The sequence below is a fragment of the Lepidochelys kempii genome, chromosome 2 (assembly GCF_965140285.1).
Source record: "Lepidochelys kempii isolate rLepKem1 chromosome 2, rLepKem1.hap1, whole genome shotgun sequence".
In the NCBI taxonomy this organism is placed as follows: domain Eukaryota; kingdom Metazoa; phylum Chordata; order Testudines; family Cheloniidae; genus Lepidochelys; species Lepidochelys kempii.
Window position 1 is genome coordinate 110,703,455 of NC_136381.1, and position 23,999 is coordinate 110,727,453.

The 23,999-nt window shown below is 41.9% G+C and overlaps 1 non-coding gene across 3 annotated transcripts in view; it reads right to left on the reverse strand.

The window, feature by feature from the left end:
• LOC140906961 (uncharacterized) overlaps nt 1–22,904 on the reverse strand; it is a 167,685-nt gene extending 144,781 nt beyond the window's left edge. For 2 of the 3 annotated variants that reach the window (XR_013635347.1, XR_012157315.2), the window contains exons 1-2: nt 22,727–22,904; nt 18,874–18,999 (exon numbers count right to left, since the gene is read on the reverse strand). This is a non-coding gene — a transcript (uncharacterized LOC140906961). The remainder of the gene's footprint in view (nt 1–18,873; nt 19,000–22,726) is intronic. The other variant, XR_013635346.1, reaches the window with a different exon arrangement.
• Between the last annotated feature and the right edge of the window lie 1,095 nt (nt 22,905–23,999).

A 23,999-nucleotide genomic window follows, 5' to 3' on the forward strand; every position in this document is an offset into this window, starting at 1 on the left:
GATTTTCCCCATCCCAGACCAGAACCCTAACCACCTGCAGACACACACAGGTTTTGATCCAAAAATGGACATTATGATATAATTCTGTTTTGGGGGAAACAACTGAAAGGTTTTGCCTTCTTTCCAGTGTGTGTGTGAAATTTTTAAACCTTGAAAGTTGCCACAAAACAGAACTGTCTTCCAGTCTGCTCTCATATTTGCTTGTCTGTGGGTTTCAGCTGTGCATTTCATAGTATCGTCAAATCGTCTAAGTGTTTTTTTTTAATGGCAGTATAGAAAAACAAATATTTTTAAAAAGGAAAAACCCTCCCACTGACATAGTCCTGGGTCTGTGGGCTCTGTGTACTTGATGCAAAGTGCATGGAAACCCAACAGATATTCCACTGATGGAACAGAAGCTGTATCCCATAGTTAGATATTCACAACACCACCACAATGCTGGCATGCTCTTTCACTCACTCACGTTTGGCACGTTAATCTAGTAGCACTAGAGAGTCAAGTTTCCTGGCATTGTGCCCATTGATAGCACTGAACAGATTAAATCCTTTAGCCTCAAGAAGGTCAAAAATCAGTAGGATGTCATAGTCTTATTAACAGGAAGATGTTTGGGTTCAACAAGGTTCTAGGTGGTGAGGTAGCTGAGTGAACAGAAGAGTTTACTCTCTGCCTGGGACTCTGATTAGCAGGAGTGCAAGGAGGGTGGTACGTTACAGTACGCAGTACCGGCAAGAGATTTTTAGCAGATACAGGGTACTGGAAAGACTCAGGGAGGCTGCCCCCCATCCCCCAGAAAGGGGGTGGAGCTGCACTCTGCTCCTTAAAGGAACAGAACACGGCTAGGGAGGGCATTCATTCTTTATATGGGTTTAACAGCACAATACATATGCTAACAAACTTAAACAAAGGTTTATTTGGGAGGGACACTTAAACAAAGGTTTTAAGTTTGTTAGCATATGTATTGTGCTGTTAACTTGGTCAGGAGTCCTCAAGAGGGATGGGGTGGGGGACACGGAAAGTGTTTAAACAGTATTTTTGATTCCTGCTCCAGCCTCTGGACTATGAACATATACTAATGGGAGCATTCTAATCAAGGGACTGAGGATTTTAAGGTAATCTGGAGCCTTCATATTTCCTTGATCCTTTGCAGATGGATTTAAGAGTTGGATATGGTACAAGAGTTGGATATGGTATGGTTCTAGCCTCATTAGCTGCTGATTTCTCTCTTGCAATGGACAAAGATCAGATGTCTGCTGACTTTCTCACGAGTCAGCAGTCTTTGAAACCTGTGGTATAAGCAACATAGCCCTTGCTTGTTCTTTCCTTTCCAAATGTCAAAGCCTGTTCCCATGGAACTCAATAGTAAAACTTCTTTTGATTTCAATGGGAAGAGGATTTGGCCCCAAGAGATCAGAGAATGTGATTTTGATCAATTACTTATCTGTCCAGAGACAGTTCTCATGCACGTTATGCCAGGCTGATTTTGATTGCCCTCCTGTATGTCATGCTGAGGAAAATAGTAAAACAATTTGGGTTGCAGTTCTGTCAAGATGCACATGGCACAAACAGTTCTATGCCTCTTTTCCATCAAGCCCAGATGGCACAGCATCTTTGCTTTCCTAGTGCCTGGCGGAGAGCAATACTTAGGCCTTGTTTACACTGCCACTTTACAGCGCTGAAACTTTCTCACTCAGGGGTGTGAACCCCCTCCCCCCAGCAATGCAAGTTTCTGCGCTGTAAAGTGGCAGTGTAGACAGTGCACCAGTGCTGGGAGCTGCGCCCCTCCTGGGGGTGGTTTATTTACAGGGCTGGGAGAGCTCTCTCCCAGCACTGGGGCCGCGACTACACAGCCATGTTAAAGTGCTGCCGCGGCAGCGCTTTAACGTTGGTAGTGAAGACCTACCCTTAGATAAAGGTAAGATGGCAGAAGCTTAGTCTGGACATAAGGGAGGCACTGATAGTGTGTTAAGGGGAAGTGGGGTGCTTGCAGAAGGACATTTAAGAAGTTTTCAATTTGGGGTGCTGCTGGATCCCCAATGACACCTGGAAATACACGTGGCACCAGGGGCCCAAACAGTTGTAAAATTTTAGTTGTAAAAGTTGCAGTTGTAAAATTTTAGACAGGTAAGGGGGGTGCCGGAGGGGACGGAGAGAGCATGGGGGCCCTGGGCTGGGGGTAGGGTGGGGAAAAGTCACATGGAGGGTCACATGGGGCGGTCACGTGCGCCCCCTTGTGTCCCTCCCAATAGTGCAGTACCTGCAAAAAATGATTTCTACTTGTACCACTGCTGATTAGAGTTGTTTCTTCAGGCAAAGTGGCTCCCTGGGAACACAGGGTACTGGACACACAGATTCTCTAAACAAGGGATTGCCTAAAACAGGGTGTGCTATTTGACAACCGTGTTTCAGGAATGGTGCATATGCATAAAGAGAGCAAGTTATACTTGCAATACATCAGACCCCACATCACTGATTTCTCCTTCATCAGAAACCATCCAGCAATGCCCAAGAATTCTGCTACCACTAGGCAGAGAGTCAACACTGGTGTCAGAGAAGGGGCAACACTACTCACTTTCCTCACAGAGTTATAAATCTTCATCAGTTACTATTTGTAACATACTTTGAACATGAAAAGTACAACTACATACTCAAAGCACTAAGTAATAATATATAAATCCCCATGAATTGAATAGCTTATTACCTCTACCATTTCTATAGTGAACAATATTAGTATATTAGCAAGCACTATTCATAGATTTGTTATATAAGGGGAAAAAAGCAATGCATAAATAATTATTCAGTACTTGGCCGGAAAAATTCATCGAGCAAATTATTTGCTCTGTTCTACTCATTGATCTATGGAGATCGTTGAATAATGAAAAATGTGTTAGCAAATAATTTATTTAATAAAAATGCCAAAATTCATAACAAATATTATTCACAGTTAATTTGACCTGCTCTGCCCACTAAGATGTAATTGTCAGTAATCCAAGACTCAGAGTACATGCAGGTGCTCAACACCTACTACAGAATGAAGTGCACAGGGGGGAAATATTCATAACGTTAGCTAATGTGCATAGAGCAGTAGCTGTTTTCAGACTGTGAAATACAGGTAGATTAAGGTTGATTACTTAGATATTAAGACTGTCACGGTTCCTCCCCCACTCTGAACTCTAGGGTACAGATGTGGGGACCTGCATGAAAAACCTCCTAAGCTTATCTTTACCAGCTTAGGTCAAAACTTCCCCAAGGTACAAACTATTACCCCCGTTATCCTTGGACTGGCCGCTACCACCACCAAACTAATACTGGTTACTGGGGAAGAGCTGTTTGGACGCATCCTTCCCCCCAAAATACTTCCCAAAACCTTGCACCCCACTTCCTGGACAAGGTTTGGTAAAAAGCCTCACCAATTTGCATAGGTGACCACAGACCCAAACCCTTGGATCTGAAAACAATGAAAAAGCATTCAGTGTTTTACAAGAAGACTTTTAATAAAAAATAGAAGTAAATAGAAATAAAGAAATCCCCCCCTGTAAAATCAGGATGGTAGATATCTTACAGGGTAATTAGATTCAAAAACATAGAGAACCCCTCTAGGCAAAACCTTAAGTTACAAAAAAGATACACAGACAGAAATAGTTATTCTATTCAGCACAATTCTTTTCTCAGCCATTTAAAGAAATCATAATCTAACACATACCTAGCTAGATTACTTACTAAAAGTTCTAAGACTCCATTCCTGTTCTGTCCCCGGCCAAGACGACTACAGACAGACACAGACCCTTTGTTTCTCTCCCTCCTCCCAGCTTTTGAAAGTATCTTGTCTCCTCATTGGTCATTTTGGTCAGGTGCCAGCGAGGTTACCTTTAGCTTCTTAACCCTTTACAGGTGAGAGGAGCTTTCCCCTGGCCAGGAGGGATTTCAAAGGGGTTTACCCTTCCCTTTATATTTATGACAAAGACCTTGGGGCAGTAACCATCTTTTTGTCCTGGGTTTGTACATCACCTAGCACAGTGGGGTCCTGTCCACAACAAGGGCTCCTAGACATAACTGCACTACAAGTAAATTAATAAATTAATTAGTTGCAGGATCAAGTCCTTACCCTTTTAGCAGATGGTTCTTGAAATGACCATTTTCATTCTTATCTGTGAGTTTTGACAGTGAGAATCAAGGCTTGAAGGCCAGAAAACAAGTTCCATCATTTCTCTGATGTTTCCATTGCCTTTCAGAGGATGTAAACTTGGAAGAGTTTCACCTTCCAAATATAATGTACCTGTCATGTTGCTTTCCGGGGTCTGAATTAAAGCTGGAAACGATAGCTCTAACCTCTGAACTGCCCGCAGTTGGTTTCATTGTGGGATTAACTCTGAAGCCTAGTTATAATTCAGTTGCCCAAACTGTTAATTATTTCACTGCTGATCACTTCAGCAGAAACATCCAGCTAATATGCTTATCCACTATGGCTGAATATCATGGGAACAATAGCTAGAAAAGACCTACTAGTTCATCTACATCCTATTTTCCAGAGCTTTGTCCAGTCCAGTTGCAAATTATTTCAGTGATTGAGCTTTACACCACTTCCATAGAAGACTATTCCAGAGTTTAACTGATTACTATGTATTTTGTGGTAGTGCCCTCATTCAGGATCGCAGCACCGTTGAGCTAGGTACTGCACAAATATAGCAGCACAGTCTCTTCCCAAAAAACTACAGCACACTGCTCAAAAGTTTTTCTAACCTACATTTTCCATTTGTTATGACTGATCCAGGGGATCATATTGTAGCATAGCAGTTCCCCAACGGTCGTATAATGAATGTTCGTCTTGCCTTTACAGAGGGGACCAAACTCTGTTTTGGCCAAACTCACTTTGGTCTCATCCACCAAGGCCAAACCAATCGGTATCATAACAAGACACAGAGATTAGCATATTATAATACTGTGACGGGTTGGATCACAGTAACCCCCTTGGGACTGCCAACCAATGTGCCGAAACTACCTCTGAGCCAGTTTTTCCTGGCAGCTTGGGACTTCAGTGCCCTGCCTGGTTTGAGCCAGGCATGCCAGCCTGCTACAAACCTAGACCCAGGTCTGAACAATGTCCCCCAAAAGTTGCAGGCTTAACTGAAAACAGCTTGAGAAGTGTTCCTGTCTCCAACACTCAGATGCCCAGCTCCCAATGGGGTCCAAACCCCAAATAAATTCATTTTACCCTGTAGAAAGCTTGTACAGGATAAACTCAAATTGTTCGCCCTCTATAACACTGATAGAGAGATATGCACAGCTGTTTGCCCCCCAGGTATTAATACATACTCTGGGTTAATATGTAAAAAGTGATTTTATTAAATACAAAAAGTAGGATTTAAATGGTTCCAAGTAATAACAGACAGAACAAAGTGAATTATCAAGCAAAATAAAAACAAAACACGCAAGTCTAACCTAATACAGTAAGACACCTGAATACAGATAAACTCTCACCCTCAGAGATGTTTCAATAAGCTTCTATCACAGACTGGACTCCTTCCTAGTCTAGGTACAATTCTTTCCCCGGTACAGCCCTTGTTCCAGCTCAGGTGGTAGCCAGGGGATTTCTCATGACTGCAGCCTCTTTTGTTCTGTTCCACTCCCTTATATATCTTTTGCACAAGGCAGGAATCCTTTGCCCCTCTCTGGGTTCCCACCCCTCTTTCTAAATGGAAAAGCACTGGGTTAAAGATGGATTCCAGTTCAGCTGACATGATCACGTCTCTGTAAGACTTCATTACCCACTTGCCAGCCCACAAGTATACAGGAAGACTTACAAGTAAACAGAGGCAACTACAGTCAATTGTCCTGGTTAATGGGAGCCATCAAGATTCCAAACCACCATTAATGGCCCACACTTTGTATAATTACAATAGGCCCTCAGAGTTATATTTCATATTTCTAGCTTCAGATACAAGAGTGGTAAGTTTATACAAAGAGGATGACCACACACAGTAGATTATAAGCTTTGTAATGATATCTTACAAGAGATCTTTTGTATGAAGCATATTCCAGTTACATTATATTCACATTTATTAGCATATTTTCATAAAATCATATTGAGTGCAACATCACAATGTTCCTCCAAAATAACCAGCTTGCATATAGCTGTGCCCTTAACTTTGTCCTGTTGCTGCTAGTTATACCCACAGACTCCAAACAGATCCACCAGCGAATGGAAACAGGGAAGAATGGAACCAACCACCAAAGAAGATTCTGGAACATCTTTCCCCTCAGTGAGGCTGACAAAATTTATCCTGCCAGTGACCAAGAAATGATTGTGGTCACCTAATGCTAAAAAACTGGGAGAAAGTGTATGTGGATTTGACTTGGTTTTAGTGGACTGTGGGCAGAGAGGAAGAATTTTCAGTAGCCAAGGACTGTCAAAACAGAACCAAAAGCTTCACAGCATTTTTCATGCAATTCACAGCTGGATGTTACTGGATTTCAAAATAACCATGCACAGCATTTCCCCATCCTCAGTGAGCCTTTCTGGCTGGAAAGACAAGGGAACAGCTGGTACCAAGTCAAAGAGTTTAGGATTTTGTTCTGAAGGAGGAAGGGCAAAGGAAGGTACAATAATCATGAGCAAGGTTAGTGGAGACCCTCCATTGATGGCACCACTTGGCCATACTAGTGTGTCTTAAAGTTTTGAGCATCCTCTCCTCCAAACTATTTCTCTTTGCACAGAATCCTCCCCCGCCCTACCTCCCATCCACTAACAACTAACATTACAGCTACCTCAAAGACTACAAGCTAGGGGTGTGGTTCCCAGCCACATACTCACCGGCACAGGAGCAGGGGCTTGCATCGAGCTCCTGTGCGTATAAACATGTGCATATGTGTATAGCTGGTGTAGCACAAGCAGCATAGGCACAGCTTAGCCATGCTGTGTACAAGCCCATCTGAAAAGAGTGGGCCTATGTACACATCACAGCTAAGCTGTCCCTCCCCTGCCACTCCCCGTGCGACCGCAGCTACACACGGCTACTTATACTCACGCTAGTTCAATGAGAGCTAGCACAAGCATATTTACGCGAGCAAAGAACTCACACTCCTAGCTCATACTGTAGGCGTAGCTTAAGACAACGTGGTTCTTTTACAACATGGCACCTAACTCTTGCCCTGCAGGGACAGATACGGTACAACTACAGGAAAGTGGTAGCCAGGGAAAAGTCTGACAAATACTAAGCGTCCTTTCAAATCAGGAGAAAGCCATTACCATAGTTTTGACAGATGTCTGGTGCTCAACAGCAAGGTGAGGGAGAGGGAACAAGAGGCAACTGAAGGCATCTCATACCTATTCAAACACAGGACTCTTGTTTTAAAAAAAATTAGTTAAGTAATTCAGGTGGGGAAAATATTTTAAACTAAAATAACATTTTTCAATGTATACCTTCATTTTAACCACAGCTTTATTTCCCCCTCTCTCTACCTCACACCATGTTTCCATTATTGTTTGTAGAATGAACTGCATGCAATGCCAAGCAGGTCATTGACAAATATAGAACCAACATCTGTCACTACAGATTTACCACTCTGACTACAGCATACCCCTTCTGTCTGTAAAAACCCTGATCCATTAGCTGGGTGAGCTCTCAGAGCGCCAGCCCTTTAACTCTCACTTACCTTAGCAGATTGGAGGTACAATGTACAAACCTTTGTGTTTGTTCAATAATTATGGTACTATTTGCACCATGAAAGTGCAGGATTTGTCAGTCAGTTCTATTATAAAACTCCATTTTCGTAGGTAAAAATCTGAAGCAAAATGAAATCGTGAGGAATCTCTATTACAATTCTGTATAAGTAGAATTACTGTACCCAGGAGCAGTCCTCTCCCTCCCCCTCCCCACACACTTTCCTTTGGAGATTTCAAAGGAATGCCTACCCAGCCATTAGAAGACTGCAAAATAAATCAATAATATTTTGCACTTCTATGGCACCTTTCAACTGAGAATCTTAAAGTGCTCATACAAAAAGTAATAAAGTAAGCTGACAACACAGATGTGATGCAAGTCAATATTATGTTCCGTATTTTACACATGGAGAAGCGGAGGCATAGACAGATTAAGTATCTTGCCCAAGGTCACAAAATCTGTTGCAGGCCAAAGACAGAACCTCAGATCTCCTGATTCTCAGTCCTCTGCTTCAGCCACTGGATCATCCTTCACCTCAAAGCTGTCAGACTATCAGCTTAACTATTTTAGATTCTTCTTTACTCTCACTGAAATTCAAAATGGCTTCATTTGTTTAAATGTGATCTGACAGACTTGTTCCACAATACAGAATTGTAAAACATCAGCATTATTGGATTGCTCAGTTTAAAACATAACCTCAGTGCAATAGTTGATTTGTATACAGCACGAAAGTGACAGTTAATCATGACTTGAATCCCCGTTAGAAAACGAACACTGCCCTTATTCTCTGTACTGCGCAGGACCTGAACTCTACAGGCAAAGGGCAGTGATGCCCTGAGCACTGCGACTTAATTCAGTGCGTGTGAACTTCAGCACTCCCCAGTGCCAGAGTAAACAGTATGTTTAGGTAGAACTGTGCTAAGGAGCCAGCATGCAGCCAACCTGCCCAGTGTACAGAAATCCCTCTACATATCTGTCTGCCTTACATACTCACACGGTGCCCTCCCTGGCCTACTTACCATAGTATCTGAACACCTCACAATCTTTAGAAGGTATTTTATCTTCACAACACCCCTTTGAGGTAGGAAAGCATTATCCCCATTTACATACAGGGAACTAAGAAACAGAGAGATTAAGTGACTGGCCCCAGTTTACACAGGAAGCCTATGGCAAACGAGATGCCCTAGTGAGTACCCTAAACATTAGACCATCCTCCCATTCTGCACACACCTCTCCTTGCAGTAGTGCTGTGGCGTGGAGTGCTGGCTTTGTGTTTTTGTGCACAGCTGATTACTTTAACATCACATACAAAAGGATTTTTTCAACAGGTGCTCTAATTAGAGAGAAATGTCTGGCTAAAGTGTAGGGGGGAAAAAATCTTGTTTTGTCAAAGAAAAAAGAACACGCAGAAAATAAAATCTGATTTGCACGAAAATCTGCATTCCTGCACTAGGAAACATACTTTGTTTGAGCTCCATATTTAACCTGCAATTCCGAAAAGGCTTGTTTGGCGGCATGGAGAGCATGCGGACTCTCCAGGGGGCAAAACCAACAGCGTTAGATTGTCACAAATACAGTTAGCTGTAGTGTGTACAGCACAGTGGATAAAAGATATGGGTTATCTGTTTAAGGTACCAAGGTTAAACCCTTGTGGGGTTTATTTTAGATCTTCAAGCTTTCATCCTTTGGAAGCCCAACTGAAGTGTGTGTTAAGCGATGACACGGAGTCTGATGATACACAAGACACAAACCTTGGATAAGCCCTGCCACAAAGCATTTACAATCTAATAGGCAGCAGGGATGGAGAAGACACCATGTGAGAAGCCCAAATGACTCAACCTAGGAGGATTTGGCTACTTTCTTGTGGAAATCCCAGAAGTAGTACACTCTTCAATAGGGCCATGAAAGAAGGAAGGATAGTGGCTTGGCAAAGTGGGAGGAGGGGAAATAGTTCATGTGGAGAGGGTGGTATGGAAAAAGGCCTGGAGACAGGAGACAGTCAGTCACTCTAGTGACTTGATAGCAGCACCAGATACTGTGATGTATGGCATAGACTGAAGAACAGACTTGGGTTTCTTACTCCCGTTTAGTTCTTGGATGTTAAGAATTGCAGACTGGGTTGCGCTGTAGTCAGTAGGGAGACATCCGCCCCTTGGCACTAAAATCTCCTGTCAGCCAATTCACAGAGCGGCAGCAGTTACAGTTGCATGGATTGCTAGTAAGTAAGTCCGCACAAAGAGAGGCTCCACCGCAGTTATGGCCATCAGAAGGGTGGAGCTTTAAATGGAGTCGTCTTCTACTTGTGTCCTTCCATGACAATCAGAGGTTTTTCTAGCATGCGGTACATAATATGGCCGAGTCTGTAGCCCTGGTGAGCTCATCCATGGTGCATGGTTCCTCCAGGCGCTGGCAGACCGACAGATGATCCATGGTTTGTGTTTCACCGCAGTCACCTATATCCGGGTTGTTGCAATAGCCCCACTTTCGCATATTGACTTCTGACGTGCCAATTCTCGTTCAGAGGCAATTTAAATATCTCCAGGGTGACCAAGCTTTCTCCGCTCCAATAGCGGGAACATTCATGTCATGGCCCGTCGGAATCTGTGAATTTTACTGAACACCTACCACTACAACATAATAACTTAGATGGGGTAAAATGCTTCGTCTTCTGGGAGGGGTGGGGGGAGTTGAGAACAGGCCTCATCTGGATGTATTGGCCTCAAGGTGAACCAGCATCCTGATTGCCAAGGAAGGAGGAGGGGGTGAGAAATACCACTACAACAAAGGCCTCCAGGAAATGAAACACAAAATAACTGTTTAAAAATAGCAAGGACATGCAATAAAGCAACCAAAGCTGAGGAATTCAAAGGCTACTCTCAGTGTTTCAAAAGGAAAAAAAAAAAGATAAGGTGCAAAGGACAGAGAATCAGCTGTATCTTTCAATGCCATAACATTATTTGTGAATGTTTTGAAAATCATGTAACCTTTTTATGTTCATTTCTTATCAGCATTCCTGCTTTGAAGTACGCGAAACAACACGCCGAAGAAATTGTAATTAAATGAGCTCATTTTTACCTTTCTAGGACTGGGTATTTTTAGGATCCAGAATGGATCTGATAGGTCACAGGCAATGTTCCTTCCAATTTTTGACAGGCCATGTGCGCAAAAAATTTCTTCTGTGCAAATTTTTGTGCGCGTGGTGTTTTGCCGTGTGTGCGGGGTTTAGGATTTGTGTGTGCGTGCACACGCGCACAGCTTAGAGGGAACAGTGGCCACAGGATTGACTATAGCAGAGGGTCTCAAGTTGTGGGCCATGGACTTCCAGGGTTTCGCAGACTACGTCTAAGTGGTCTGCAAGAGATGGACTGAAAACTGACTGAAAAGAATTAAAAACGATATGTACAGACAATAGATTTCCAAAGGAGTCTGCACCTCCATCTGAAATTTTGTAGGGGTCTGCAAATGAAAAAAGGTTGAGAACCACTGGCCTACAGGATCTGTTCCACAAAGAGAATTGGATACTGCCATGAATTGACGGCAGAGGCCGGTGTGCTGGCTCAGATAGCTCTGGAGAAGTCTAGGTCTCATGATTACGTCACCCAATTTACCAGATAGCATCTGGAATCTTATGGAAGGCAGATTCTTATAACTATAATCTGATTCAGTTGAATCTTTTGGCCCCAAATCACTATGTTATCTAACTTGTCTTCTGATTTACAGAGATTTCTGTGCTAGATTTCCTTCTGATTCAGGATAAGGAAAAATCCTTCCTAAGATCTATGCCTAAGAAGAAAGAAAACAAAATGAAAAAGTCACTCAAAAGCCTCATTTTGGACAGCTGTGTTACTTAATGGCAGACACTTTTGCCTATGTACAACCTTTCCAGTCTAGCTAGATCTTCCATCCTTTGCTGTATCCCTGAGTAATGTCATACTGAATTTCTTTTTCCTGTTTTAAAAGTAAGTTTGGTGCTGGCAAAGGTGACGAAGTGAGATGGGGAAGCCTTCTGAAAAAACAAGGCCTCCACTTATCCACACTGCCCCACCAACGTGCCTCACTGCTGCACCCAGCCTGACCACATCCAGGAGTGAGAGAGAAGTTTCTCTGCCTGTTAAGTGCTCCACTAGGGTGCCATTTAAAGCCAGCTGGGGTCATTTTTATGATGTGGGAGCACTTGCCCAGAAGGAATTGGAATGAGAATCGCCAACTCATTTCAGATGCTAATGACTTTCAGCCAGCCTCAGCCACTATTAGTCTAGGTCAGAGATGAACCTCTGACCTTGAGGTAAAAGACTGTTGCCCATTTTCAATCCCCTGAGCCTTTTAATCCCCTGTCATTTCTGAAACAGCTCCAATGGAGCATAACAAGAAGTAGAATGGACAGAAGTTATCAAATGCTAATGGTTCTGTGGCTAGCAGGCCTCTCCATTTCTTAGCAGCGTTAAGGGTCTAATACCTGCATTTTACAAGCAACCAACCCCTACATCCTAAAAGCACATACATTGGAGACAACAATGGGCTGCATGAATGTACGTCAGTGAATGTGGGAATATGCAAATGTATATGTATGTCTATACAGTATGGGAGAAAAGGCTTAACGTTCTCAGGATTTCTGAGACAATTAAATTATACCTTTGTTTCAAGAGTGCTGCTAACTAATGGGTTTATCTGAACTTGACTCGAGCAGGAATTAAAAACAAGAAAAAGAAAATCGTGGTAAGCGGCTGGATGAGGCTCCACTAGAGAATTCAAGCCTGACAGATTTATGGAAACCTTGTTTCCATATGGATTGGTCTGTCTGTCTCCAGAGCTCTAGTGGCAGCTATTAGTGAAAACCGTGCTAGCTCCAACGGATGTCTGGATGTTTAAAAAAAAAATGTTTTTCTATAGACGCTAAATAAATATAAGAACAGAACTCCAGTAGATTCTTTGCTTGCCTGCTGCTACAGACATCCCACTCTAGGGTATACAAGACTCAGATGTACAGCTGCACTGGTGGACAGCATCAAAGGAATGATCTGATTTACTGTGTTATGAAATAGTGACATACTTGGCATGAAAATAGAAGAAGATGCATCCTGGTGGGGGCGGGGGAGACAACATCATTAAAACTACAATCCATTAGTTTCATAGTAAACTGGATTTACACTGAGGGCTGGAGGAACTCTTGTCATCCCATTGTATAACTATGCAACAGCCTGTGAACAAACACCTGGTAACAAGTGAAGTCATTAAAACACACCACTGTCTCTGTTACAGTCACTCATTTTGTGTGTATGTATATTGTGTCTATGGATTATTGATCTTCAGCAAATATTAACCATGATGGGGCTAAATTTAGCCATGGTGTAAACTCTACTGAAGTCCTATTTGAAAAGGACAGCTGTTTTGTTTTTCTGTACTGTACGTATGGACAAATCACAGACAAAAGTGGGCATGGCTGCATCCCTCATGCTGCTAAACATTTGACCCCATCTGAATCCAGCAGCTGCAAGCTTCAGAGAGGGAGGAAATTGCATTTCTATTGCTAGGCTTTCAAGTAAGAAAGGAAATCTGCAACAGAAGCAGAATATTTAAAAAAAAAAAAAGAGGACAGATGTGATCATTACCACATCATAGCTAAGTATAAGGAAATCAAGTTTTAGGAAAATGTACAACTTATATTGGGAAAAGATCTCAGCTGACAGAGAGAGATACACCCTTCCTCCTATATCTAGCTCGGTGATCAGGTCCCCTTTCCCCATCCCTGGCACGAGCTCATGTCTTATTCTGTACAAACGGAAGTGCTGGGTATGCAAAGCAAAGGAAACGATGTTCATAATATAGCCTATCGTTCCATATCTATAATATACATGCATATATACAAGCTTCCATAAATGTTATACAGCGCTATGAAGATGTAAAGAACTATATACTGCAAATACTAACTAGTATTATTATAGCTGGTAAGGAAATGATTTATGCTCCTATAATACATTGAGATGAAAAAATATTTTGTTTTCATTGACATTTTTAAGGTTTTGCAGGGGAAAAAAACCCAAATTTTCGATTATTAAGTTTTAACTTTTCAAGGAAACCCCCCAAAAATTAGTTTAAAATGGACATTTTTAAAAAGGTATTGTTTTGTTGAACGAATGAGCAAAAATGTTCAATCACCTAATTATATTATCCTGATCTTCACACTCCATGTTTTCACTCAAATGGTGGAGAAGTGGGAACTCGTGACTGATCTCTCGCCCTCCACTCCACGTGTTAGCTGAAGAGGTGAGCTGGGCATACTGAAAGAATGATGTAAACTGGCATCCTTCCCTGCACCCTATTCTCTCACTACAGGAGACAAATAACTTCCATTATCACAGTGGGGAGTTACTTGGATCCTACAGGGGGGAGACAGCCTAAAGCTAAGTAGACATTCAGTGTATGATCTGCTACAATGGAACTATACCATTTTACACAAATATCTGGCCCCAATCTCCTTGGGAGTCAGAAGATGGATAGTTCAATGGTTAAGAAGCACTGGCCTGGAGATAGCTGGGTTCAGTTCCTCGGACCTGGAGCAAGCCACTCAGTCTCTCTCTGCCTCAGTTCTCCATCTGTAAAATGGTGAGTATAGCACGTCCCTACCTCCCCTTCTGTAGCGAGGACAAAATTCATTAAAGATTGTGAGGTGCTCAGATACTACAGTAACGGGGGTCACGTAAGTACTGAACACAGACTGACAGAGCCTGCACACCAAGGTTATTTCTTTGGCTTGTATAAAATTGATCCCTGAGGGCTATAAGCATGGATAACTTACGAACTCTCCACACTCACGTTACATGAAAAGAAAATCAGACCGTCTGCTTTTCTCTTGGTAATTTACCTGAACTCAGTATTCATCTGCAACACATGCTACTTACATACTGTAGTGGGGACGATGCCTTTTCTATTGTCATGTACATACATAAAAGCAAAGAGTGTGGGCAGGAGAAACAAGCTCCCAACTTTAGTTCAGCTAGGAGAAAACCTTTGATTCACTGTTATGGCCTCCCTGAATGCAAGCACAGTGGTAGCATTGCCATGAGAAGATATAGCTGTGTGGGTATTGGTCCTGCATTTTTTATATATTATTTTTATGCACATACATGTACACACCTGCAAGAGTGAGAGAACTAACCTAAAAGGTAATCTGTATTTTTGAACTATTGTCCCCCACCCCCATCAATATTTACGTTTGCATGATGGCATTGCATCTATCTAAATCAAATCTTTGCAAATGCGGTAGGGCCCTAAGGCTCCAAAGTAACCCGTGTGGAACAAAAACGTGTGACCACACTGGCACATGCTATGTAAGTAGCAAATATTTTACATAACGCTGAGATCAGGCGTTGATATGATAAAATGTAAAAACTGCCTTTTTCATAGATTGTACTCCACACACGTAGGTAACCTACATACAAATATGTCATGGTTTAAATCTAAATGAAACATGTCCTTTCCACATGGGAAATCTCCCCCAAAAGAGGAAAGGTAAGAAACAGAACATAAAGGGAAACACTGCCACAGCATGGCTCTCTCTTGGTGATAGGTTTCCCCAGGATTGACAGAAAATCAGTTATTGCCACTCATGAAGTGTTGCAGTTGTTTTTGCTTTTGTCGAACTGACTACAGAGATATCCTATCTCCTCCTGTGGTCCTGACAGAAGCAAAAAAATCAGGGCAAATCATGGGATTTATTTATCTATTTGTAACCAAGTCAGATGAATCTAACAACAGATATTAACCAAAGGGTAAAACATAAAACTTCACAAAAGCGGCATCCTTTCCTCACAAAAGCTTTAATCCTGCTTGTTTTACTGACATGAGTAATCTCAGTGAAATCAATGTATCTACTTGCCTAAGACCAGCAAACAGGATCTTTGTTAAAAGAAAGATTTGTTCTGTATTTTAGAGAATATTATTAAAGTGACCCGAGTCAGCCATCTCACAGTAGGAGATGGGATGGGACCAAAATCTCAGCTCCAAACTTCGGGGAAGTTTGAAACCAGCTCCTAACCTTACAAACCAGTGCCCACCCTAATCAGAATATTATTGGCTCTTTAAAGGTAGTCCAGTAGAGCTGGTTGGAGAAACTTCAATGGAATCGTATTTAATCAGAATATGCAGTTTTACTGAAATTGAAATACTTTGTGAAATTGTGTCAATTTTTCTGGAATGTCATTTCAGAAGAAAACCGTGAAAAACAGTTCAACATTTTCTGCCTGGTTCAACATTTTCCTATTGAAACATTCAATATTTTTCTTTTGAAATGACTTTTCATTTTGAAATTTTGTGCTATATTATAATATAGTACAAAATTAAAAAGTCAAAATTGAAATCAAATGTTTCGACTAACCTTAATGGAATTTTTTTTTCAGAATTTTCTTTCACAAAGAATTTCAAAATTTTCAGGTTTTGTTCTGATTTGGAAGGAAGTCAATTTTTAAATCTCAAAAGCCTTTGTGAAATTAAACTTCCATCCTCCACATAGCTCTAAAATAAAAATTAAAAAAAAACTACAAAACACTATGTACACACCTCCTGTGTGAGTGTGCATGTATGTATAACGTACAAAAATCATTTTTTAAAAGTTTCTGGAATGTAAAGAAAAATAAGATCAGTTTACAATAAAATCTTGTTAGATTTTAATGAAGATTCTTCTTACTTTCTTCAGAGCAGTAAAAAGTTTCATGTAGTTTTGTACACTGGCCCACCTGTCCCAGCTGGCTGGCCCGCCTGCCCACTCTAGTCCCTACTGGCTTCGGGGGAAAGGTGGCACGAAGGCAGGAAGAGAAGCAGCGTAGGAAGAGAAGGACACAGGAGTGGGGCTTCGGGGGCGGAATGTGGGCAGGGACACGGCCTGGCTGTTTGGGAAGGCTTAGCCTCCACTGGCCTATTATACTCGCTGCCAGTGAGAATTGTACTCAAATGTTATGTCCAATGCTCGATGTTTCATTAAAGACAGAGATACTTGAGCTTCTCAAAGCAATATTGAGAATACCAGTGTTCTGAAGTAGCATGTTCAGGTTGTATTTCAGATATCCCCTTACGATTTACTCTTCATAACCTGGTCTGATTAAATGTAGTGTTTCACACCACTTTAGGATACTTTCAGTGTCTGTCACAGAACCTGTGCAGAGCTTTAGATTTAACGTGTGCTGGCTGCTTAACGTTCCCTGTTCAACATGAGAAAAGCTAGTTTTTGAATGAAGGAAGGAAGGAAGGAAGAAACTCTAGCCGAGATCTTCAGCTGATGTAAAATGGAATCACTGTATTTGACTTCCCTGAAACTACACCGCACTAAAAGACTTAGATATTTTAAGGCAGACCAATGGGAACAAAGTTCAGAACAGCAAATGTGAGTGAGGTCTCAAGGCTGCATAACATGCATTTGCTTGACTCTCGTTTCTGTTGGAGGAGTTGAATACAAATTGGTCATTTTAATCCAACCTTGTAAAATTCCACTCACCTTCTTGCCAGGGACAAATTAAAAGCTTCTTCAAAAGCAAAGCTTTGATATAAAACAAATTAAGGGCTTAATTCACCCTAACTCATGCTAACACGTTATTGGCTTGAATGGAGTTCCAAAGAGTGAGAGTCAGAGCAGGTATTGGACCTAGGTTTGTAGCCCTCAAAACTGTGAAGATCATCTTCAAAACACAAACCAAGTCTAACAGATGTTGCAACTGCTGGGCAATACGAGAGAGTTGAGGCTGCAACATTGGCTGGCTTGTAAGGGGAGCTCCATTCAGAATTCAGCAACAGAGCAGCTGCAATGACACCTGATGAATTCTCCGAGTGTCTGGCTCTTGGATACCTCCCACACTCAGGTCCATGGGTCTGAGTAGTGAAAATCAGTGTCACCCCTCTCCTAGGCCAGGTCTGTTCCATCTTCAACTCCCTGCTGGCCAAGGTTATATTTAGAACCCTACTGCCTCCTGCCATCCTGAAGCCTCCTCCCACAGACCATCCCAATAGTTCTCCCTCCAGGCCTATGGAGGAGTACCACAGCTCCTCAGGGAGGGACCAAAGATTCCAACAGGTTTGAATGCCATAAGCCAGGAAGCAGGCAGAACAGAGCTACAGGGACTGGAGAAGCGGAGCTGCAAGCGGAAAAACCAGTAGCAAGGCTGAAGCACCTTCCACGAAGGGAACACTTGAGGCCTGATGCGGAGATAGGCACTGAGGTGGCCACAGCTGCTGGAATGAGAACAGCAGAGGCTGGTGGAGCCTTGAAAACCTGCTTTTTCCTCACAGTGATAGATCTGATTGAGCATGGAAAAGAAATTATATATTTGGGGAGGGGGAAAGCAAAGGGGTAGGAGAAAATAAAGAGAATGGAGAAATTTGGTGCAGCGCTGAGAAAACTGAGGAGTTGGGGATGTGACCAGTTAATACTGAATGGGGTGGGGGCTAAGTAGCAAGTTAATGGCAGAGGTGGGGAAAGGGGGAGTATGCAGGCAAAGAGCATGTGCTAAGGTGTGTGGCTGGGAGGGAGTGTGAACCTGTGTGTGAATGTATCTGTGGAGAGGAGTTGTGTGTATTGGTGTCTATGGTAAGGGAGAGCTAATAAATTCCTTGACAATTCCACAAGACTATTTCAGCCATATTGTATGTGTATGTGGTGGAATTTTCCAGCAAAGAACAGTTCTGGATACAAATCTCTCACTATTATTCTAACATTTCACACCCAAGTGCATCACTGGCACTAGTTTGGTGGGAAAACAACAACAGCATGGACTCTCACTTTTCATTCCTCTACCACATCATTTACCTTCAGCACACCTACCCATCTTCTTGCCGCCCAAGCGGTGATTACTTCAGAGTGGAAGTCACCTAACATCATTCCGACTGATAAATTGTTTATGAAGGACAAGAAATACCACGTAAGACTTTGAACTCAGTTACACTGGTGTAAGTCCAGAATACAACTATAGGTTCCTAGATACCATAATGATTAGCATACTTGAGAATAGATAGATTAAATAGACAGATTTCAGTGTAATTAGTCCGGATTTACAGGTATTAATGAGATCAGGATTTGGTGTATGGAGAAATTCACTATCTCATAATAAAAGAAAATTTAAATGCATGGAAATATCCTTAATTAAGTACATGGAAAATATGCTAGCCAGTGTCTTTCCATAGTAGTATGTCTGATGAATACAACCTGTAACACTGTTCTAGAATCACTTACTCTGTGCGCTGTCTTGGAAAAATGCATTGCTTTGGTATCTGTACCACCAGATGCAACGTGACAGAAGTCTGTATAAACTGAGGTCAGGTCACTGTTCGCCAGGATGCGACAGAATCTCCTTGCCACCTGGTGATGACAGAAAGCATTATTTGAAGATGCAGGTTATTTTTCCCCCTTACCTGCATTCATAAAAAGGACAGCTTCAGCTGAGCTGCATACCAAGTGACAATAACTGCTGTCAACAAGAACTGAATGTGAGCTCATTGCAAAGCAGTGACAAACGTCACTCCTTCCATTTATCTGCACAATGACCTGGTGAGTGAAATTCTGGGTAGCAGACCATTGATGGCTGTGATACCCATGGATTCCACAGCTGTTGTGGGATTTGTCCTGGAATGTGAAGATGACAACAAAAAATATTTTGCTTTGCTTTTTATCCACACACCAGCACCTGAGAATGAAGTACAGAGGTAAGGAAGCAGGCAGAGAACCACAATACTGACTTCTGCCTTGGCAGAGGAATGAAACAGATGGACTAAAAATGTCCTTGTCGTTCCTCACTCCTGTGATTCTACATTCAGCCACAGCTGGCCTTTAATGTCCATGAAGCATGCAGTCATGTCCCGCTCCTTATTTTGAGGACCTCAAAATGTCAAGGCTCCTCTTATTTGTTTAAAATGAAAGCTATGTTTTCAGCCTTTTTCCCTGGTGGATACAGCCTTCAGAACATATGCTATGATGAAAGGTTTGTCATCATGATTTTTACCAAAGTCGTATGTATTTCACTGTAGCCACACCCAGAGCTGATCCATGAGACCTGAAGAATGGCTCCCTTGATTTGTGTATATGTTGTCAGGGGGAGTAATACGGGTGAGCAGACATTTAGACCATTTCAGACGGCTGGGTGTAGTGCACCAGAGTTTTTCCTTCTGGTGCTCCATCCACTGCAAGTTCCCTCCCTACTAGTTGCCTGCAGCTATGCTAGTCTCCACTAACCAGGTAGTGTGACCTCTGACCACAACAGGGCAGAGTAGTTCACTAGTGTGATAGGCAGCCTCATCTAGTGAACTAAGAAGAAGAGTGAGAGCAAGTGACTCCGATATTCGAATTCCAGCTCTGATACACACACACTCCCTCTTTGGCCTTAGTTAAGAAAGTCAATGCACCCGTGGGTATCTAATTCACTTAGGCTGCTTTTAAAATTTCAGCTTTTACTGTCTCAGTTTCCCTATTGGTGAAATGGGCATAAACAGAACTCTTGTGAGATAGGCATTAATTATGGCAGTTAATTAGTTAAGCTTTGTAAAGCAGTCCGTGTGCTAAAATTCACTACAATGTGCACACATATCCGAATCATTCATCCTTCTGTCCTCAGAACGAATAATGACATTAGCTAATATAATCATAGTAATTAAACCATAAGATACAGTGTGAATAAATATGTAAATATAAATACTGAATACGAGTGGAATTTTGTTTTGCAATAGTACACTCTAGATCTCCATCTACTCTGCAATACAATGGGTTTCCATTCGGCTGAAAGGCTTTGTGGATTCTGCAACATTCTAGATTTCAGAGTTAACCTACTGAAAAAATAATGGGGACAGCTCATGCCTCTCAGAGCTATTGTTTCAGGCTGCCTAAAGACTCAGACAGACATTTCTGCATAAATTTACACTCAGCTCACATTTGGGAAGTTTTCTTGCAAACTTAATTTTTAAAAAAGCTTTGATTCTGGAGCCCCTGTATGTGGCAATGAGTGGATTCTGCGGCACAGTCTGCAGCTGCAGAATCATGGAATACCGGTGATCTCTGACTGTCAATGGATAGATGGCAGACATCTGTTCTCATCTTCCTGGATCTCTCTACATCCCTTGACACTGCAGACCATTAGATACTGCTGTCTCACCTGAGAGAGATGGCAGGAGCCCAGGAGAACATGTTAAAATGGTTTAAAGTTCTCCCTAGAGGGATGTACCAAAGAGTACTAATGGGAAACTGCACCTCTGCCATTAGACCCCTCATCTGTGGTGTCCCACAAGATTCAGTTCTATTCAGTTTCTACATGCAGCCACGAGGTAAACTGGCAGACAAAACAGACTTAAGTGCCAGCAATCTGCAGAGGACACCCAGCTCTACTTATCCTTCACCACATATGACCATACCACTACCATTAAGATGGCGGAGTGCTTAAGTGAGATCAGTTCTTGGATGAAGAACAGCTGGCTGATACTGCACCCAAGCAAGATAGATGTTATGTTGGTGGGGAGCAGAAAGCAGCTGGAAGAGTTTGGAGCCAAAAGCACAGTCTTCTTTGGTTGGAGACATACACCCACAATCGGTCAATTAAGTTCACAGTTCAGAAGTGCTCTTGGATTCTCCAATGACACTAAGCTCTCACATTGCATTATTTGAAGATTCAGCTTTCTATCATCACCAGGTGGCCAGGAGATTCTGTCACATCCTGGCGAACAGTGACCTGGCCTCAGTTTATACAGACTTTTGTCACGTCGCATCTGGTGGTACAGATACCAAAGCAATGCATTAGCCCTTAGGAAACTTTAACTTCATCGAGCGTAGAATGCTATGGCATGTCTCCTCATCAACACAGGTTATTAGGAGGAGCACATCAGATCTGTCCTCCACTCTCTATACTGGCTTCCTATAAAATACCAAGTCAGGTTCAAGGTCACTCAATGGCTCAGGCACAGCATAAGGCCTACCACCTGCAGCTCTGGGACGAAGACCATGGTCAACAACTCTGCTCCTCAGGCACAACAGATCTGTCTGCCACAAAGATAAAGTTATCTGGAGGAGACAAAGCTTTCTCAGGGCTGGCCCAAGCCTGTGGAACAAACTACCACAGAAAGGAAAGACCATCACAAACTGCACCACCCTCCACTCCAAGTGCAAAGTGTGTTTCCTTGACGTTGCCATCTCTCATATCAACACAGCGGCATGCATATTTAAAAACCAAACCAAAACAAAAACTCTATCAAACAAAAAACAAACCTACAATGCACTTGTAACCTTTGGGTAGGCTAGAGTTCACCTCATTTCCCATGTCCAGAGCCTAAACAAAACAAAACAAAAAAACAATTCCATAGAAAGTAGCTGGAGACCCAGAGTTCAGTCTCTAAGGATTTTCAGTAAGGATTGTACAGGGTCAGCCTCCCCACATTCAGATCCCAAAAGGAACTAAAGAAATGAACTTAATTAAATACTTTAGATTATTATTTGTTTCTTTAAAATAAGATTTTATAATTTTTACAGCATGACATGGCTGTTTTATAATCCACAGACATTACCTTCACAGTTATACATAAACATAAATAAACAAATTAAAATCTAAACAGTTCAATCCCCAGAGAAACACAGTGAGAAGAAACTGAGAGTTCCCAAAAGCTTAGGTTTAGTTCACCTAAGTCTCAGTTAGAGTCTCTGATCACCAAATCTATACAGTTTGCTGAGTCTAAAACAACATCTTCCCTCCACGTGCTTGTAGGAATGTTCAGTTGGAATCCATGCAGACACTTCCTCTGCTGAAATCACTGCTAGCCAGTCAGCTAACTGATTAACCAACCTCTCAGTTAAGTGTATAGATTTAAAAAAAACCCTGTTACAAGAAAATACAAAACTGAGAATAGGAAAATACAAATGACTCTTTCCCCATTACCACATTTAAAGAAAAACTGGTGAATCAGACTAGTGGAGACAATTTAACTAGAACAGGTTGGCTAAAATCAAAACAACACTGAATGCATACTATTAAAATAGCAGTTATTTTTCCCTCCCCATTTCCCCTTGCTATAATTAGCATTGCCCATGCTTCCCTATTAATCATATCACTAACCTGCTGCAAAATGCTTCAGAGTTAGGGACAACAGCCTGCTTTCTGCTCCTGGGCTCAGCTTCTCCCAGCCCACACAGGGAACATGGACCTCTGCAAAGCTCTCATGGAGCATACCCAAAACTACCACACCCAATTTCAGAAACTTCTGGATGTGGAGTGCTTAGTCTGCCTAGCAACAATGACCCACATACAACTCACTCCTACCTCCCCCCAATGAGTCTCTTAAAGAGATATCTCCCTATTAGGCACATGGGTTACACGCTCACGATTCTCCCCTTGGAGAGAGGCTGAGAGAAATAACACATGGCCCTGTTAGTCACACACCACTTAGTGCATTATTGGAAGGTGCTCAGATGCAATAGTAATGAGGGTGGTATCAGAATTCAGAGAGAATAGGAAAGTCCAGAATATACTGAACAAGAGCAGGTAGGGCTTTGGGGGACAGAACTGGAAAAATATTGGAAGCTTAAAATTAGAACAATCATTCAAAACATCCTGTTCCTCAAGTAGTGAGACGAACAAAAGAGGGTCACTGAAATAATCAACCCTGCATCCTTAAGTGCTTGCCTTCTGATATTACTCCTTCCTTAGACGGAAAATAACACATACACTCCAGTATATCTCGCCTATACTGGGCGTCCATTCTGTTCTGCCACCTGAGCTGCAGGGGATGCTTTCTGTGTCTAATCACTTCAGAGATATCTATTCCCAGTCTTGAAATGCTTCAGCTAAGAGTTGCTTCTAAATGTGATATATGGTGGATATATTTAATAACTTTTATGGCAGCATTTCAATGAAACCCCCCACCCAGCCCAATTTATATAATTTACAATATAACTTTGACTGCATAATAAATTAAATTAAATTTGCCGTCCCGTCCCTCCCCCCAGGTTGCATATTATTTGCCATAGTGAAATGCTGAAACTGAAAATATATGAAAATGATTTCAATCTGAACATCAGTCATTTTCTTGAACAAACTGAAAACACTGAGTATCTCAAAACAGAGTATCTCAAGATATTTGAAACAAGTAAGGTATATTTAAAATTTTGCAATAGGCAGAAATTCTCATTATTTTTTTTAAAAAATGTAAAACCTCACATGGTTCTATTCTTTCTGCTGATAAAAATTTGGAGCTAACTGTTTAAGGTTTTTGGTATCCAAATCTACCATAAGTTCTCAACTGTTTAGGTTTTGTATTACCAACTAACTCAGTCCTTGGCCAAAATTTCACATAAGAACAAAAGAACAGTGATACTAGGTCAGACCAATG